General features: G+C 41.6%; 1 long non-coding RNA gene across 1 annotated transcript in view; it reads right to left on the bottom strand.

Annotated features, from left to right (window-relative positions):
* Positions 1-1,908: 1,908 nt before the first annotated feature.
* LOC127018008 (uncharacterized) overlaps positions 1,909-6,775 on the bottom strand; it is a 165,915-nt gene continuing 161,048 nt past the window's right edge. The window contains exon 3 of the long non-coding RNA XR_007766678.1: positions 1,909-1,961. This is a non-coding gene — a long non-coding RNA (uncharacterized LOC127018008). The remainder of the gene's footprint in view (positions 1,962-6,775) is intronic.

Below are 6,775 nucleotides of genomic sequence, written 5' to 3'. Positions count from 1 at the left end.
ACAACAACCATCAACCAGATACAAAATCAGACAGAAATACAATTTAGGAAAAATATCTAGAAATGAAGACACTCTGTGTAAGGTTATGAAATGGGTGTCAGGCCAGGTGATGAAGAATATTTATTTGCATACAGCTGACTTCCAGGACTGCTGTTCAGGAGAAGGCACGTGGAGCTTTGGCCAGCAATGCAAATTTGCACCCAGTTTGATGAACAATCTGCCTTTAGTGCTGAATGCTAAGCATAGTCAGATACATTGTGAAGAGGCACTACCACTGAGCGACTTCATATACACCCTACATTACAGCAGCAGTAAAATATTAATAAATGCAACTTTTGGAATCACACTTTAAAAACCGATTATATACTAACCTAGAACTATAGCTGTGAAAAATAACCAAATAAAACAGTATTCTTAATATTCCTCTTTCCTACTTTTAGAACTGAACTCCCATTCAACCTTCAGTTTAGCAATTACTGAACAACATTGAACAAAGCCAAATAAAGCATTCCAGGCTTTCACAGCATATGCAATTGTTTGCATAGATACTATTCAATCAGTAACAGCTGTTGTTCTACAGCTAAACTTCTTTTGGTATAGAGAAATCATCATCACCAAATAGATGAAATTAGTCTTTGACCTATTAATCCTGGTCTTATTTAATATTATTAATATTGCATATTAAAGTGACCGACTGGGCCATACTGAAAGAAATGCAAACAGGCACTAATGTTCCCAGCTGACCTATAGTGTTTCAGGGTCACAGTTTCAATATAATTGAACATGGAGCCATATCACCTATTTAAATGTATCAGTGATTACTATGGAAGTAGGATTAATTCTATAAACTATCAATCTCTAATGATAGAACATATTTTTCACTAAGTAATTCTCACAGAGTTATTACATTCTCTCCAAAATTAAGGTATATTTCAAGATCATATTATTACAATATACAAAACTGCAGTTTGAGACACAGGTGAATACCAATGATCTGGGGAGAGTCTAGTCACAGCAAACACAATTTGACAGAAACTTTTAACTCCTCACATTTTATTTTACTGAAAATATATGGCATAGAACTTTTTATTGAATACTATAATAAAAGCGGTACAATACTAAGTAAAAGCACTTACATAAAAAGACTACTAGATCCTTTCTTTTAAGGTCTGCTTAGCTGGGAGTTGTTCTCCAGCTCTACCTCTGAAGGACCAGCTAGAGACCGCTGTCTTACAACTTGCAATGAAACACCAGGTTTCCCATGGCACTGGTGTAAAACAGCATCTCCCTAGAACCTGGATGCACTTAAGCAAAGTTTATTCACAGTCCAAATCCTGACCATAACTTTTCATTTTGATAACCCTGCTCTATAACATCAGGACTGGCACATCAGTGACAGATAGACACAGGGGATTTCAATGATATTGGTTCAGATATTGCTGTATTGTACAAAAGCAAAAATTCTAGTAAATCCAAAGTAAATGGCAGAAGAAAGAGGAACTGATACCCAGAAAAACAGCGTGCCATTACACTCCTTGGTCATGGATGTGAAAGTGCCATGGACACATTAACTCGGTGCAGACTTCTGCTAAAGTCAGGAAGCTTAATGCACATGTTTGTGACGTGACAGCATGCTTTTCTTGCCTTAGAGCAGGCTGCATCCTAGAGCTGCTGCAACTACATGAACAGGTAGAGAAAAGGGAGTTAAGAAATACCCCAGGTCCCCAGTGATGGAGATAACATACCAGTGTAGTGCAGTAACCCCAGTTACTTCAGATGCAAGTATGTCCTGAGAGAGGAGGCGATTGTTTGTGGTCCCAAGTGCAAACCATCAGCAGAAGCACCTCCTTCCCCATCTGGCCTGACAAACAACCCACAGAGCATGCTGCAGTAGAGAAACTTACCTTTCTGTAGTATTTGGTGGTGACTTCTTACAGAGCCAGTTACAATAATGTACTTCGCTGTAAAGGGGAGATATGTAAGTGACTCGTATTAGAATGTGTATGTATGAGGAGCTCTCAGGTTCTGAGTTAGATTTTCAAGGTACCGCTACTATACCCGATGCTGTTTAGCCAGTCGTTTCTCTACAACCCATCCTGCTGGAGACTTTGGAGTCACTGAGCCTCTTTATTTTTCCTCCATTCTGTGCAAAAGACTTAAGGTATCTTCTGTTTTCTGTAGGTTGGCCCTTATTTAATATTCAGAGAATCACTGAATAATTGAGGTTTGATGAGACCTAGAGATCATCACCACCTCCTAGACAGTGGAAAAACACCAGAAGACAATGTTGTACTTTTTGCCCATCTGTTTTTGTTACAGACGTGCATACACATCCCTCTGCAAGCAGAGAAGGTAAAAATAGTGATCATAATGTGTTTCTGCACATGTGTATATTTTAAAAACGGTGCCTCTAAAGTGAGGCAATGTCTTTTAAACGAACATTTCAGCAGGTGATCTCCATTCTGAACAATCATAATTCAGTGGTGCCAAAGAGCTTTCTGAATTTGACTGTTTGGCTGTTGAATTCTGACATTTTCCACATAACCATTAGACTGCAACTACCCTGGCTGCTATATAATGTGCCTAAAATCATACTCTTCAGCAAAACTCACACCAAACAGTCTTATGTGTCGTTACCATAGTCAGTATGTCATTCCTAGCTGTATACGTGTTCACTGTGAGATCACATGTAAAATCAGTCACATCCCTCAGTAAAATTATTTCTGGATAGCTGGAAGAACCAAGAAACCATTTAACTCTTTGTACTATGCATCAATCTACACCAAGCACAGACAGACCGATCCTCCACCATTGCTGAATTCTCACCATAGACAGTTTTGTTTGGCAGTCTCAGAAGATTTACATATTTTCGTCAGCAAGTACAACATCAAACACGACCTTTGTTTCAGCTTCATAGGCTCCTGTCTTTCAAAAATATTACTGTTCTCAAGAACTAAATCTGGGGGGCCAAGGGCACTTCCTAGCTCCAAGGTGCACACCCTGCACATAACTCCATTCAATTCTCTTCCCAATCTAGTTCCCTTTGGAAGGAAAATCAAGAGAATGCAGGGCGCTACAGGGTGCTCAGAAAGGCTCTCCAGGCTACATCACCAAGGGACCAGGAGCGTGGGGCATACCATGAAGTTTAGACAGTGTGTCCTAGCATCAACAAGTACTCCATGTCTAAAGAGAGTCTCACTACTGTTTTATTCTTGCTCAGTAACTGCAATATAAATTAACTTGCGCATTTGCTGCTTCTTGCCAGCAACAATTGCCTTCCCAAAGAGACAGAATTCTCACTTAAAACTTTCCAAATGGTTGTCTCTCCACACGTTTCTGGAGTGCTCTAGCAGTAATATGGTCTGTGGTCATCTGCCCTTCATCCATCCTTTCTATTCCTATGTCTCGACCTGCACTGTTGTTCTTCCTGCTGTTAGCCCTGGCCCCCATGCAGTGTATTGAAATGGCAGCCATCAACACCTTCAAACTACAGTAGATACACAAACCCAGAGCTGATAAGGGAAGGCAGTGGGTCTGAAACTCTCACTCAGATTGAATGACAAATCCCAAAAGCCACCTGGATTTTAACTCTCAGCCCCAGAGCACAGCTCAAGTGCTCCAGCACTGAAGAACAGCTTCCTGCTGTCCCAGCAGGGGCTGAGATGGGCAGGAAGAAAAAAAACGGGGACAGACTGAGCTTCTCTTGCAACACCAGTGGTTTCTGCCACAACCCATCCATCTTCCCCTTTTGTCAGCCAAGCGCTTCGAGAAGCATTCCCATGCTCCATTAAGCCAGATAGAATCGGCCTGGAATTGACCCGCTAATGCAAAGAAATCATATTACTCTAAAAGGTACAATTTGTTACAGGATTGTACGCAGGCTGGAAAACCGTCCAGTATAAGAAGAATTATATGCCAGCTAATCAACTATGCCCACTTGTTGAATGGGCTCCATCTAGGCTGTGCAACAGTGAGTACAGGAAAATAAAATCGTGCCATAAGATACCAACAGCTCTCAGTACATTTGTACACGTAGCAGCATGAGGTCCTTAAAATGGTTTAAATAGTGCATACTGACAGCACATAATTGTGCGGGGGTGTGCATGAATGTGTGAAACTGAACTTTTGGACTCTCAAGCAGAAGCCTTTTACTTGCTATCTGTATCAGTACAGGCTGGTAAATTTTGATAACATCGGGATTAAACAAAATTGACATGTCCTGAATCCTACTATTAATAAAGCCATGTGAGATGGAACCACAAATTAGGAAGCTGATCACATGTGCTTTGCACATAGCCTGTTAAGGTTGGGAAAACCAGGGGTCTGGGTCCTGGAAAGAAGGTGGCAATCATCCTGCCTGGAGGAAAGATGCTGGCAGTGCAGGAAGACCCTAGAAATGAGGGGAGATCCATGTAGACAAACGTCATGGGATGCCCAGGGACCTTGGCTGGTAATGCTCAAGACTGGTAACTAAGCAACTGCAGAGCATGAACAAACAGGACCTTCTGCCCAACCTTCCCAGCCAGCAGCGATCTGCCTGATGGGAAGGAAAGTCAAGAGCTAATAAACACGATGCTGGGCAGAGGGTGGCTCACAGGGGTGAGTGTGTGAGATAATCAAGTAGGATAAAAGCTCTAATCTCGTTAGGTTCTTAAATAAACCCCAGTATCCAGATATCTTGCGGGCTGCTGTTTAACTTGTGACATGTCCAAATGCAGATTTGTTCCTTCTTGCCACTTCACACCAGGTACAGCATCATAAGCCTGATCACTCTCCCAGATGCTAGAGAAGGGATAAGCTACCATCTGACAGCGAAGAGGAGCCACACGCTCAGACTGACCCTTACTCCAGGACTGCCTGCAGCAGCACCACTCCAAGGGACGCGCAAAGAAGGCGGCATCAGCCCTGAATCCTTAGACTGCAGTGAGGCCCTCCTTTTCCACCCTAACAGACCACCTTTTCTGCTTTTGGAGTCTCCTCCTCCTCTCCCAACACTTCGCAGCTGGCACAGCTCTTCTGTGCAAGAACTAAATGTGACTTGTGTTTCTCCCTACCAATCTGCAGCTCCAACTTTGAGGAAAGAGTACGTCCAGAAACTTATCACTCCTGTGCTCACTTGTAATCCTGCTCCCAAATTGCTTCCCCCTCTTTCAGTGCCATTATTATTAATGCCAGTGGAATCAGAAAGAGCATAAAAGCACTGAAACAAGTGGGAAGAACTAGTAGCACTGGAGGCAATAAGGCTGGACCTAACACTAAACGCAACAGCGCCGAGGACCAGCACCACTATTTACATGGACAACAAATTTCTGTTCTTTTTCAGGGGGCAAGGGTGTAGTCAATACTTGCAGTAACTTTCAAGGAGCAATAGCAGCTTCACTTTGACATTAAAAGCAATGGCAACTGTGGTAACTCAGTACATCTGCTGAGCGATGACAGAAGGCAGCGAACAGCACTTCTGGCTTCTCAGGGCACCACAGCACAACCCAAAATGTTGTCCTTCACCCAGCCATGACTCCACCGCCCCTCAGAAATGGAGTAGCTGTGCTAAAGCTGCCAAGACAACTGATTCAGCAATGATATTAGAAATAATCTATTTCATTAACATTACATTATTATTTATTATTTGCTGTGTTCCTATGTAGACCAACCAACACAAAACATCAAGTGACACGGAAAAAGGTAAAATAAAATAGGTGGCACCTGATGCCCTGGGCACTTTTGGTCACTGCATCCCCACCTCAACAGAGCACAGGACATAAGGGACATGCTGTATTGATAACTTCTTGTTTTTCCCAGACGTTTCTAGCAAAGGGTAACTGCCTCTCTCCTTTCATTATTTAACATATTTAGCTGAAGATCCTGTATGGTGACACGTACACCTTATATTTAAATGGCTAACAGGTACCTCCACAATAAGAACTTTCCATGCTTATTGCTGGCCATCAACCAAATGCAGATATATGATTTCCATCTAATGCATATGAAGTGTTTCTAATGCGTGGGTCCAGCCCTGTCTGTTACTAGGATGTTAAACACAGCCACCGCTCTCTTCCAGCTTTTATCTACCTTTAAATTTTCATTATTTTTTTCCCTACAGCATGTAAATGAGACTGAAGCAAAGACCACCTGGGGACACTGCGACCGGGGGTTGTCTGAAATGCCTGCTCACTCTATCAGCTGCATAGCAACGGGGGGGGGGGGGAAACCAAAAACCCAAAAACAATCAACAACTGCAATGTTCAACTAATGTTTATACAGATACATTCATACACACGTTTTTGCTTAAGTAACTAAAAAAAGAGTGCTTTGTTGGGAAACTGATCAAGAATGGAGGTCACAGCTGTAGTCAGTTTTACATAAAGCTTTAAAACTAATTATTTTAAGTAACCAGGGAAGGAGACAAATTGGGATAAGCTTCATAAAAAATTGAAGGCATGAAAAACATTTTTGCACACAGAAGATCAGCTATTATTATTTGTCATTGGTTCAGCACTACAGAAACCCAAACGTCATTATTTATAAACAAATATTTTGCTTAGCAAAGTTATATATGATGCAATAAATTATAATAACCTCTCTTAAACTGTAATTTCAACTCTTGTCTCGGAGTACATTGTAATAAGAAAGAACTACCCTGTCAGGATAATGCTCATGTAGCTTTTAAAGAACCAGTATAACAGCCTATAGAAACACATAAGTTTAACTCAAAGTTAGTTGTTACAACTTTTACCAAAACTTGTCAGAATCAGCAACTCTTCCAAATGAAAGACAA

This window comes from Gymnogyps californianus, chromosome 6, assembly GCF_018139145.2.
Source record: "Gymnogyps californianus isolate 813 chromosome 6, ASM1813914v2, whole genome shotgun sequence".
In the NCBI taxonomy this organism is placed as follows: domain Eukaryota; kingdom Metazoa; phylum Chordata; class Aves; order Accipitriformes; family Cathartidae; genus Gymnogyps; species Gymnogyps californianus.
Note: the sequence above shows the minus strand (reverse complement) of the source record. Positions and strands in the feature narration are given on the sequence as shown.